Source organism: Erythranthe guttata, chromosome 5 (assembly GCF_056151865.1).
Source record: "Erythranthe guttata isolate IM_541 chromosome 5, IM_541, whole genome shotgun sequence".
NCBI classification, from domain to species: domain Eukaryota; kingdom Viridiplantae; phylum Streptophyta; class Magnoliopsida; order Lamiales; family Phrymaceae; genus Erythranthe; species Erythranthe guttata.
The window spans coordinates 5,991,300-6,005,162 of NC_142537.1; positions in this window are offsets into that span (position 1 = coordinate 5,991,300).

Here is a 13,863-nt window from a genome sequence, read left to right on the forward strand (position 1 = left end):
CTCAAGTCAGAAAACTATCACAATATAAGCAAATAATATTAATTAATTGCCTAAATAGTGCTTACGTTGTTATGTGATTGACAACACATATTTATAGGTGGATTTTGGTATGGTTTTCTTTTAGAAAACCAATGTGGGACAAAAAAACATTAGATTTCTTCCCATAAGCTTCTTATGAAATTCTTAATTAAAGGCCTTTGTGTTGGGCTTTTCCTTTGAATGAGCCTCATGAGATTTTTGGGTTAAAGGCCTATTAGGCACATCAGTATCTTAAGTATGATGATTGAAAGACAAATTATTTTTATAATTTTATTTTTAACTTTTAATCAAATAATTGTTTTGAATTTTTTTAACTTGGCTATGATTATTTTTTAGCAAATGTTTAAGATAAGTTAATTTTCAAATTCAATGGTAATGCAATATATTTTTTTCCATGGATTATAAACATTGAGTTATTTAATATTGTAAATAAATAAATTAAGTTCATAACAATTATTAGATATATGTCAAATATTAACATATTTTTGTAAATTTAATTTTTTACATGTCTTGCCGAATTTTTATTTTTCTTTACTAAATGTTTAATTTTATATACAATTAATTGTTTTCTTCTGTTTTAATATACTACCCGTGCAACACACGGGAATAGTTACTAGTAATTATAAATGATAAACCTATATTACACTTACTTATAACTATAACTATAATCATTTTTTAATCCAGCCACCAATTCTTTCTCTTTCATCAATCACGATCATTTTGTTTTCTCTCCTTTCTTCTTTTTTCTTTTCCTTCGCCGCCACCATCTCCTCCCCTACCACCTCCGCACAACGATGCTTCTGTATTGCCGTCGTCGCCATCTCCGCTCGGCGCCACCTCTGGGCTAGATCGAAAAATTCTCGTCCTTGCCGCCGGATCCGAAAATCTAGTTGTAGAAGACGACATCAAGAACATATAAAATCCCTCTCTACCTCCAACCCTCGTCTCCGCCGTCGCATCTGGTGACATTGCCGCCACCGCCGCCTCCTCTCCCTTCCACATCTTTCCCACCGCGGCCATCGTTTTGATCTTTTAATCTTTTGGTGCTACTTTGATGTGGGTATATTTCGTAGTAATATAGTTGTTTTTGCTATTCTATGATTTTTTATAGTTGCTCCGTTATTCTGCTATTTGTTTTAGCTGTTTTCGATAGTTTATAGTTGTTTTCAATAGTTTTTCTTTGTTTTCGATAATTTTAGTTGATTTTTTTTTTTTTTTTTGGATAGTTGATTTTGTTTTTTATAGTTTTTTTTTTCAATCATATGACCTGCTGGAAAAATTAAATCGAAAAAAAAATCAACAAAATGAAATTAAAAAGAAATTGCAGTTAATGTAATTTTAGTTGTTTTATACATTTTTTAGTTACCGAAATTTTATAGTTTATTTTGATTTTTATATAGTTGTTTCATAAATATGTAGTAATTTGTCAATTTGTTAAATCAACTGAAAAAAAAATCGAAAAAAATTGATTAAAAAACAATGAAATGCAAAAAATAAATGAAAATTTGTAGTTGATTTTCAGAAATATTATAGTTGATTTCAAATATATTATAGTTGATTTTGGAAAAGAAAAAAATGAAGAGAAAAAAAATACTGTAAAAAATATTAGAAAAATATTTTTTTAATTTATTAGAAAATTATTATTTAAAAATAAATAAAATGAAAATAAAATAATAAGAAAAAAAGGAAAGAAAAAGGCATCAAACAATGAGTAATGTGTAGTAAATAGTTGGAAGAGTAAATTTAGGAATTAATGCAAACTGAATCTATCATTAATAAAGGAAAAGATATTAAATCCCAAGGTTGTAAAAAGCGGTAATCGGGTCGGAGGCGGTCAGGCACCGACTCACGATTAATTGGTGCGGTAGTGATTAATCGGTGATAAATCGATTTTTAAAATTTAATATAATATACTTGTAGATATTATTTATAAATACTCAAAACATATATAAAAAGATATTTAAACATAGTTATATATCCATCATGTATATATCATAATAAGGGGCAATTTGCTATAGCCCCCTACATATTAAAATCTATAGCAATAAACCCAAATCATAAGTCCTATTTTCAATAGGTCATTATACATTTTGTGCCAAATATATCCTTGAAAAAAATAAGGAAATTTTATATTTTCAAATTAAATTTCCAAAATCTCTCTTCTAAATCAAATCACCTAAAATCTCTCTTTCAAATAAAATTCTCCCTAAACTCTCTCATCCCAGTTAAAAAAACGACAACAGCATAAACTTGAAAAGAAACACCACCGCTGTTGTCGTGTTGCCGCCGCACTGTCGCCGACAATGACTTGGCGTATGCAAACAAGAAATTGCATCATCTAAATGCAAACCACTAACTGTAAAATGAAAAACATTATACAGATCATGCAAAAGCAAACAATAAACAAAAAAAATATAAATCTACTCTTCCAAACAAAAAAAAAATCAGAAAGAGAAAACCATATGTAACATAGAATTGCAAAATGCAAAATGAAAAAACAACTAAAAGTAGAAAAAAACAGATTAATCAAAAATACACTAATTTTTTGAATGAAAGACTAATGTGCAACACGAAATTGTAAATTGCAAACAAAAAAAAAATGAAAAAAAAAATACTTACCCTCAATAATAAAGGTAATTGCAAAATGCAACAATAAACAACATCTCACAAATCGAGTGTCGCCAACCCTAGCTCCGCCACAAACCCTAGATTCGCCGCCGCCGCTTTAATGAACCCATCAATGGACTGCAACTAGTCAAAGTCGGCGAGGATGTAGGGCGCAAGACGGAGATATTGTGGGGGACGAAGCGGAAGGTGGATTCCAAGCGCCGGTGAAGAGGTGCATCAAATCTGGTGGGTCGCTTGCCGTAAGAACCACTACTCAAGATCGGGCCGAGAATTTTCTGAATTTCCTTCCATTGTATCAATCTTCACCGCCTTTAACCTCTCATACGTTTCTCACCTTCTTCTCCCTCCACCCTCAATTTTTTTCTCTGCATTTTTTTTACAAGTAATAAATTATGTCACTTAATATGAGGATTTGTTTTCTTATTTCCAGATTTAACTACTATATAACAAAATATATTGTTTGGGGTATTTATGTCTATTTACTTATTATCTTGATTAACTCATATTATTTTTTTTTTGTCAGGGGACCTATACATATAATCATCTAATAGATTGGACTCCCACCTATATAAGTTGGGTATGAGGGGGGTCTAACCAATTACCCATCATAATAACATAATAAAAGTTTAATAATAATAAGATCATAACACATAAAATATTCTTATAAAATATAAATAAAAAGGCAAATTTTTTGATTGTACATTTATTCTTGAACATTCCTAACATACATCATTAGTTTGTTAACAATAACAGTTAACATAAACAAAATAAAACATAAATTCATATTTTTTTTTATTAAAATCCCAACTTTTATTTTGAATTAAAAATAAAAAGTAAACGATTTTTGACCGATTTCGCCATCGAGTTTGACCCGCCTTAAAGGTTTGACCACCTCAGACCGCCTCGGACCACCTCAGACCGCCTAAAACCGCCTCACATGCAAAAAACGGATTTTTCAAACCTTTACACTAAAATCATAAAGGTTTGGGACCGTCTCCGCCTCGGAGACCGATTAATGGGCCGCGCCGGCCGATTTTTAGAGCACGACTAAATCCATCCTTATTAAAAAAAAAAGGGTAACTTACAACCACCCCCTGAAGTACGGTCACTTTAAAAACCCCTCTTGTTTAGATAATTACATCTACCCCCTTAACTATGATTTTTTCTTACACCTCCACCCTTATGGTGTCAAATTCAACATGATCATCTAGATTTCGTGGAATGTGCTCTAGTTTGTACTCGTTTCGTGTAAAAATACATTTTCTGATGCACTACAATCTGATATATACAAGCCAAAAACGTGATAATATTCCATGTAATTTCGAATGTAGAGTTCGAATGTAGAGTTCAAAATCTACAATCATCTTGCTTCAAAATGTAGAGTTCGAATGTTATAAACGCAAACGTGATAATATTCCATGTAATCTCGAAGATTCCACTAAATTTGAAACCGCAAGGATGGACGTGTATGAAGATTTATAGTTGAGGACGATGATTATAATTACCCAAATAAAATGAGAATTTTCGTAATTTAATCATATCTAAGGGGTGGTTATAATTTACCCTTACAAAATGTAAGAGGGGTTCTCACTAATTGAATTGAAAATTAGATAGACAAAAATGCATCCAATAAGAAAATCCATATTTGTGCAAAATATAAACCCCATATTTGTATTGCCGGATTGTTAGCAGACTTTTATTTTTAAATTTTTTTTAGTTGAGAACTCCAAATAGCAAATTATTTCTTTCACCAAATAATTAACATCACATCAACTTTAATTTTTTTGTTAAAGAAAATTTGAAGGCAATAAAAATATCATATCATTTCATATGATCGGACGGGAAATATCCAACTTGTACTCAAAAGTTTTGTCCTGACTCTACATACATTATCCACCGCCCTACCTATCTATACAGCTGTATATTATTCATTTTCATTTCACCATTTTTTCTGTTAAATATATTGCTTTATTGTAATCTTGAGAAGCTAATAATTTTTTTAAAGAACGAACTTGCAACCAATTATATAAGTGTACTGGATACGTATACAATCTCGTATAATAACTTTTAAATTATTTAAAATCATACAAGAGACAATGTACTCTCTTTCCTGTGAAAGATCATAACCCTAAATAGGGTAAAAACATATTAGGCTCCACCTGACGACCGCTGACAAGGAAATTCAAACCTATGTCAACTTGACACAAATTGATTTGCGACAATAATTAGTTAAATAATAATTAGTTAATGGCCAAAGTTTAAGCAGTGTTTTATATCTCTTTTATTTGATGTCACGTCAGATATGTATGTTTCATCAAATCAATAGGCGGTGACTAATATTAGTATATTTTTATTTCTTTTTTGATATATATATTATTTCTTGATAGTTTCTATATTTCCAACTGTGTCAATTTCATAATTTGATGAGCACATTATATTGTCCGTCGCCTTTTCCAATACAAAAGTAACAATCAGATTTAAGACATTCTCAGTCAATATTTCATATTAATGTTTTGGTTTTGTTCAAATTATTTCGCATGATAAATCTATATTTATTAATTTTTTGAAATATTTTCTCAAAACAATTTGAAAAGAATTATCCCTTCATCAAATATAATTGTACTATTATAGAACAAAATGTCTTAAAAATCATCACTTTATTTTTTCAATTATTCTTATTATATAATTTGACGCTACATTATTATGTGTCTCCTACTAAATATAAACAAACATTGCTCTCATTTTCGTTTTTCCCCAAAATATATTTTTTAATCTAAAATGAAACAAGCAATGTTTTGAAAAACTGGATCGAACCGGAGATTGAACCAGTTAAACCGAAAACTATTGTCTTGTCCGATTCGGTTTGACCGGTTGAACCGTATTAGAACCCGAGTGAAAATTGAGTGTTTTTGCCCAAAATTGTCTTTAAAAAAACAAAATGGGGAAAACAATGTCTTAGCCCATTTGAAAAAAAAAATAATTCAAAATAAAAAACTTTGAAATTGGAAGACATTGTTTTAGATTATAATTTCTATAGTATCTCAAATGATTCGGCGCTATATATTGTGTGTGTAAAATAAACGTAGGTTTGAATTACATTTCAATTAGAAATAAATAATGAGTTAATGTGTGTGCAAGAAATTATGTTTTATTTACTATAAAAACTAAATATAAATTATTAAAAAATAAAAAAGAACCAGTCCCATCGTGACCCAATAACTTTTCCGGGTCAATGTCCAGGTTGATTTTGAGTCTTATGAAGCTTCGTCATTTTTTTGCTAACTTTCTCTAAAACTTAAAGTGAATAACACAACATTGTGTGCATTGTTACTAGTATTGTCTCCTCAAATAATACAACTAAATAAAATACTTTTTGTTTAGTTTCGCAAATTGCATCTTAATAGAAACCATTGATCTTCTCATTGAAGGTGCAAAAAATTGGTTAAATTTGTTGACGAAATATGCGAATATGACATCTGTTTCAAGCTATAGTCGACTACATACTGCATATTACTACACATTACTATGGTAACATGTAGTAGCATTTCGCATGTGACGGTGTATTTCGATATGCATTTTTTTGGTTACTAGTTGATTTATAATATAAATAGTTAAATTGTGAATTTTGTTGTTGGTGTTGATGAAGTTTTTTTTTTATATAAGTGTTGATGTTCGTGTGTGTATATATAATTGGTCTACCTCTTTGGCATGCCCATTCTTGAAATTTTGGGGGCCCTAGGCGAGATTTGAAGACGGCTGAAAAATGGGGCCCTTCTACAATCAACGTTAAAACTCAATTTTTTTTCTAAAAAGATGATAAAATCTATGTGAACTCGTTTTTATAAGGTATATAGTTAGAGACAAGGCTATTAATTTCTGGAGGATCGGGGGCAGCGCCCCCGAATTTTTTTAAAGATAATTTTCATTAAGTGGCACTAAAATAAGTGTAAATATATAAAAATAAATAGATAATGCACTATAAATTTAATAATTGGGGGTCCATGATTAGAGGAATTATAGAAATAAGTAAAAAATTGTTGATCAATATCTATTCAAGAATTAGAGTTCGCAATAATTATATAAATAATATATTTTTGTTAAATAAATATTAATATATAAAGGGTATAAAAAATTTGGGGACCTAAAGTTTTACAAAAATCCAGGGGCCCTAGGCGACCGCCTACTTCGCCTACTCTCAAAACCGGCCCTACTCTTTGGGATAAAAATAAAGAATATAGCTATAAATAACTATAATAACTTGTAGTCGTTTCCATTATGGTAAACATATCGGAAAATTCTTCTTCAAAGAATTAATTAAAATAATAATAAAAATAATAAATGAACATATATATAAATATATAAAAATAAACATACTAGCTATTTATACCGGGCACGTTACAAATAACCCATCATGGGATATTTATTCTGAATTTAAACAGTATTCCAAGGTTTGTGAAAGACTAAAATACCCTCGTGTAACATTTTTATGCTCCAATTTCATTCTTTAATTCAATTTAATCTCAAATTGACCTCAAAATTTACAAATTATTCAATTTTGACTCAAAACTCAATTTTGAGTACAATTTCGCCGGCGTCGCCGTTCACCGTCGATCTCCGCGTTAATTCTTTTTTTTTTAGTTTTTCTCTCCTGCTTTTTCCGTCCGTTTCCGGCTTTGACTTTTTCGAAAAAAAAATCTTCTTTCTACCGCCGCTAAGGTCAACGCCGGTCTCCAACAGTGTTGACATTTTTGATTTTTTTTGATTTTGTTTCCTTCAACATCTTTTTGCCCGTTTAAACAACACTATTGTCGCGGTTGACCTTTACATTAACTATATTACTGTTTAACACATTAATATTGCTATATTACTTTCTAACACAATAATATTAACACAACAAAAATTACTATTAATGTGTAATAGAGTAATATTAATATGTTGATCGTTCAATATTAAAGACAAACATAATAAAAAGCCAGACGAATTAATATTGATGTGGTTGACAGTAATATTACTGTCATCCAGAATAATATTGTTGTCACGACAATAATATTACCGTCAACCACAGTAATATTATTGTGCTTATAGTAACATTACAATAGTAGACAGTAATATTATTACGTTAATCGGTTAACAAATCAAACAAAACAAAAAAACCAAAAAAAGTATATTGATGTGGTTAACAGTAATATTATTGTGTTTACAGTTATTTTACCGTTAACGACAGTAATATAATTACGTTGACTTGTCAACAAATCAAACCAAGACAAAAAAACCCAAAAAAATAATAATATTGCTGTGGTTGACAATAATTGTACTATCAACGACAATACACTTACGTACATGTATTGTCAACGAATTACGTAAATGTATTGTCAACGAATTACGTAAATGTATTGTCAATGACAATACAATTACTATCATCGACAGTATAATTACTGTTAATGACAGTACAATTACGGCCAACGTTCAACGGTTGGCGTAAAAAAAAGGATGAAATTTTTAGGGAAAAAATAAACAAAAAATAAAAAATTCAACAATGGAAACCGGCGATGAAAAAATAAATAAAAAATGTCAACGCCGGAAATCGACGGCAAAAAAATTCAGAAAAAAAAAAGTTTGAAAAAAGAAAAAGTTAAAATTGGCTTCTTGTAGTCAAAATTAATTAAATTGAAGTTAAATTGGGGTTACAATTAGGAATTAAGTTTAAAGAGTTGGGGGTAACTTTGTCATATACATTAATGTTGGTTATTTATAATATATTAAAAGGATGTGCTTATTGCCGAAAGAGATATAACCCCTAAACCTAGAATAATAAAGATTGTTGGTCAGAGACTTATTCATATAAACTCCTTTTATAAAAATAAATCAACGGAAATGGTAAATGTAGTTAAAAAATGTTAAATGCAGTTGGCTAAAATGTTGAATGCAGTTGGACATAAATTGCATATAAGAGATAATATTTTTTGTCTATTTAGAGAGTATATTTAAAGATTATTTTGGCTTGGGTTTTTTCTCTAGTTTAGTGAGGTGTCAGAGCAACATATCATATCAACCCAATTTTCTAAGGGATTATTAGCAAGACCCCCCTCATCTAGGAAATGTAGTTAAGTAAACCCCCTCTCCCAAAAATAATTAGAGAAAACCCTTTTAGTTAGTATTCCACCAAATGTTATTTTTATAATTCCAAATCTACCCTTATTTGTCAATGTATTATTTTGAAACCCTAATTTCTCTCTTATTTTTTCAGCATCTCAGCCCCTCACCACCACAACTACCTCTCCCCCGTCGTCCACCATCTCTGCCATCACCACCACCACCACTGTCTCTCCCCCGCCGTCCACTGCTACCGCCGCCAGATTGATGAAAGGTGCCTCCGTTGACCAACGCTGCTTGCCCAAGGATTTCGACTCCGTCAAGGCCTCTCTGAGATCGCCACCATCGTCACCTTCGATGCCTCCTTCATCTATCTCATCGGCTTCTTCGGTATACCTGTATATGAGGTTCACTCGTGGGATGCCATGGGGATGAAAATGGTCTCTAAAGGTGTCCAGAATGTCATAGACTTCCTCAACAACGAGTTCCCTGACATGGACGTTATCGGAATCTCAGGCAACTACTGTTCGGACAAGAAACCTGCTGCGGTGAACGGGATTGAAGGGAGGGGGAAATCGGTTGTGTGCGAGGCCATCATCAAGGAGGAGATTGTGAAGAAGGTGCTCAAGACTGATGTTGCTTCATTGGTGGAGCTGAACATGCTCAAAACCTGATGGGTTCGGCCATGGCAGGAGCTCTGGGTGGTGTGGTGACGATGGGGAGGCTGTTTTTGGGTTTTTTTGTGGATAAGACGGAGGACGGCGCGTGTAGAGAATTCCGCGCAAGTTGAAACCTTAATCGACTATGTACATGTTCATAGTCGATTAAGCTAATCGACTATGTTCTGGTATTCGATTAAGGTTGATCGACTCCAGTTTTTTTTATTTTTTTTTTTGAATTTCTTATTTATTGATTTCAATTGTATAAATCATTTATAACGTTTGTATATTTTTTTGTTTTTTGTAAAATATAGTTGATTTTTCATTTTTTCGCAGTTGTAATTTGTTATGTTTAGTAGCAGATTCTTAAACGACTATGTAGTCGATTAATATACCTGATATAGAAAAAAAATTAAAAAACAAAAAAAAAATTAAAAAATTAAAGAATTTCCTTAATCGACTATGAAGCATAGTCGATTAAGGCTAATCGACTATGCTTCATAGTCGATTAAGGAAACTGATACAGAAAAGATGGAGAAAAAAAAACGGAAAAAAAAATGCTGAGCGCGTGACCCAGTGATGATGTGGCTGGCGGGGGCAAAGCTGGAAAACATAATGGCTGAAAATGGGTGTATGCTTTTCTCAAATGGAGTAAAATATTTTGGGTCTCCCTCCATTAAAAAAAGTAATGAGGAGGTTTCCTCAAAGAGCCTATTTTCTAATAGTGCATTGTATAATATTCGGAAATACCGTTAATCAAATTAAATTAAATCTCCCAAAAATTCTCTACCAAATCAAATCAAAGTCCCACATACCTCTATTCTCCCATTTTTAACAAAAAGCAAAATTAATTCGTAAAAAATAAACCATCGTAAAAAAATCTAAATAAACCACCATCGTCGTCGCTGCATATGACTCCACCAAATGCAAACATAAAACTGAAAAATAGAATTTGCATCATTTAATTGCAAACAACAGATACCTATGACTACATCAAACTGAAAAATATAATTTGCATCATTTAATTGCAAACAACAAATTACCTATGACTACGCCAAATTCAAACAATTTGAAAAGTTTCATTTGCATAATCTAATTACAAACAAAAAATTGAAAAATATAATTTGAATCATCTAAATGCAATCGACAACAACAACAAAAATGTACTATTACCAAACGCAATTTGCAGTTTTGTATTTTATGTTGCTAATTTATTTTGTCGTTTTAAATTATTTTGTTGTTTGCTGAATCAAAATTATAATTAGAAAATGTAAACAAAAATTATAAATCCATTATAAGTACATATTGAAAGATATACGCGAGACTAGATAGAGAGAGAAGAAAGAGAAAGACGGAGAGGGAGGGAGGGGATTTGTTCGACCCTACACCCGGTGAAAAACACCGGGTAAGTCTTCTGCTGCCACGTGTCTCTTTTTTGTATTTTATAATATATTCCCCGCTAGAGTTTACCTTTAGGGGTTTTAGAAAAATAAAAAAAAGAACACGTGACAGCAGAAGACTCATCCGGTGTTTTTCACCGGGTGTAGGGTCGAAGGAACCGAGGGAGGGAGGGAGAGAGAGAGGGGAAGAGAGACTCTTTTTATAATAACTATTTTCAAATAAAATTATTTATTAATTGAGAATATAATATTCTACAAGACTACACAGTACACACCAATAATTTTATTTAATTTAGATTAATTTTATACTTTTATCAGTAAATAATCTGTACCTATATTCATCTATCAAAATTTATTACAAAATTTGAAATAAGCGGATCTATCAATATATCTATATAATATATAAAAGTTGAATTCCATAGCTAATTGATTGACATTTGTCAATTTCAATTGATGACATGTCCTCAATTTCATCCCAAGTGGCGAATTGATTGGTGGAAATAAATCATCAAAAAACATGTCATCATTTTCCAAAATTAAAGGTAATTAAATATATTTAATTATTTTATTAATATATTTATATCCTACCATTTATAACTAAAACTGAAATGATAAATGTCGTTTTAATTTCTAAATATATCAACTTTCTTAGAAACCCTAAATAAATTTATTTTTTAATTTAATTTTATAATTAATTTAATTTGAATTTATTTAAATTCGATTTAAAATCTTCCCTTATTATAATTGCATAATTGGTGGTGTTACGATTTTTTTTAATTTTAATTCATAAACTTGAATTTATTAACAAAAAATATTGCAGAATAAATTATTTGATATTATACATTTTAAATGAACATGACTAGAGAATATGTATTTTTTTACTAATTTAATATTATATATTAATATTATCTGTAAAAAAGAAAGATACATGTTTGAATTTACTATCTTGCGAAAATTGACACTATTTGTTATGCCATGTGTAGAGTAATGTACTCCCAATTATTTACCATATTGAAAATTATACTACATGAATTTAATGTTATTATTTAAATAATTATTTTTTCTTCACTGAGTCCAGTAACAATAAATTTTACGATTGATTTAACTTATTAAATTATATACTAATTAAAATACAAATCTTATCATGATTATACTAATTAATTGAATAACTTAAGTTAAGTTTAATCAATTGATACATAAACGAATTGATTTTATATATTTCAAAATATAATAAATTCTAAATCGTTGGTATTAAATTCGTTTATCCACTTTATTTAATGGCTAACATTAAGAATATCAATTGTTTTGTTTAAAATGTATAATGGTCGTATATACTATATAATGTATTCCACTAATAAGTATTTCATTATAACTCTAATAAATATAATTAAGTAAATATCTACGGCAACTCCAACCCAAAAGTATCAAAATGAGTTTGCAAATATTTATGTGCTATTTAATATTTTATTTTGATATTTATCTAAATGTATTTGCTCCAACCATAGTTATTAAATAGTTGTTAATTAAATATATCTTATTGCCACATGTTATTTTCTAAATGGACACTGATGTGATTAAATTCATAACTCATGTTTGATATTTTATTCTGCATGATTGCATAATGTATTTTTACATTCTGAAAGATGAAGTATCAAAATACCTCATTTCATAACTCTATTAGAATTAAAAATTACTATTTTGGAGTATAAAAATGGTGGTTAAATATTTTGATAGCTCCTTTAATAATTTCACTCGAAGTGCTCTTGCCATAAATAGTTTATATTAATAATTCCTCTAATGTTTGTTTCCGTCTTACATCGACCCCCTTATAATATGATTTGTCAAGGAATTTTTTTATTACGTGGAATATTCCAATAATGCTTATTATACCATGCACACACGACATTTCTTTATGATACTTTTTAAAAACAAAAATTACCCTCATGTGAACTTTACACGAAATCTTTATTCTTCTTAAATAACACTTTCACAAATTTTTATTATTACCATGACCACCCCTGAGAGTAATTTTTGAGTTTATAAATTACGATAAAAGAAATGTCACGTCTGTAAGGGTAGACTCCATATTTTTTGGGACATTACATGGAATAAAAAAGATTCCGTAAAAAAATCACACCATAAGGGGTCGTGTAAGACAGAAACAAACATCAGGGAGATTTTGGTAATCACCGATAACTGGGGGTGTTTTCTGTAATTTAGCCTAAGTTCATGAGGATTTTCATAATTTATCTTATTAACAATGATTATTGTTCTTTTACGTCTTAACGTTTGCTTACACCCTTATAATATTTTAAATAATTTTAATGTCAATTTGATAATATAATTAAATATTAAATGTTCGAACTTGAATTATACTAAATAATAGATCATTGCAAAAAAAAAAAAATTGTTGCAAAATCAGAATTTGTGATTAATATTAGTATTAGAATTATAATTATAATTAAGATTCTTTGAATTAGTATTAGTATTAATACTAGAAATATGATTCATATTGTAATTAGGATTAATATAATATTAGGATTATGATTAATATTAGTATTAGATTTATAATTAAAATTATGATTATGCTTAGTACGATAATTAGTGACATGCATTAGTATTAGGATTATGATTAGCATTAGAATTGGAATTATAATTATAATTAAGATTAAAATTAGAATTATAATTAATATTAGCATTAGCATTAGCATTATTAGTATTAACATTATTAGGCTTATGATTAGTGTTAGGAATAGGATTATGATTAGGATTACGATTAGAACTATGATTAGTGTTACGAATAAAATTAGTAATATAATAAGGATTTGGATAATATTAGAATTACAACTAATTAGCATTAGTATAATAATTAGCATATCTATATTAGCATTAGCATCAAAATTAGTATTAGCATTAACATTAACAATATTAACATATTAATATTAGTAATAGTATTAGTATTAATATTAGTATTAGTAGTAGTATTAGTGTTGATATTAGTATTAGTATTAATATTAGTATTAGTATTAGTATTAGTATTAGTA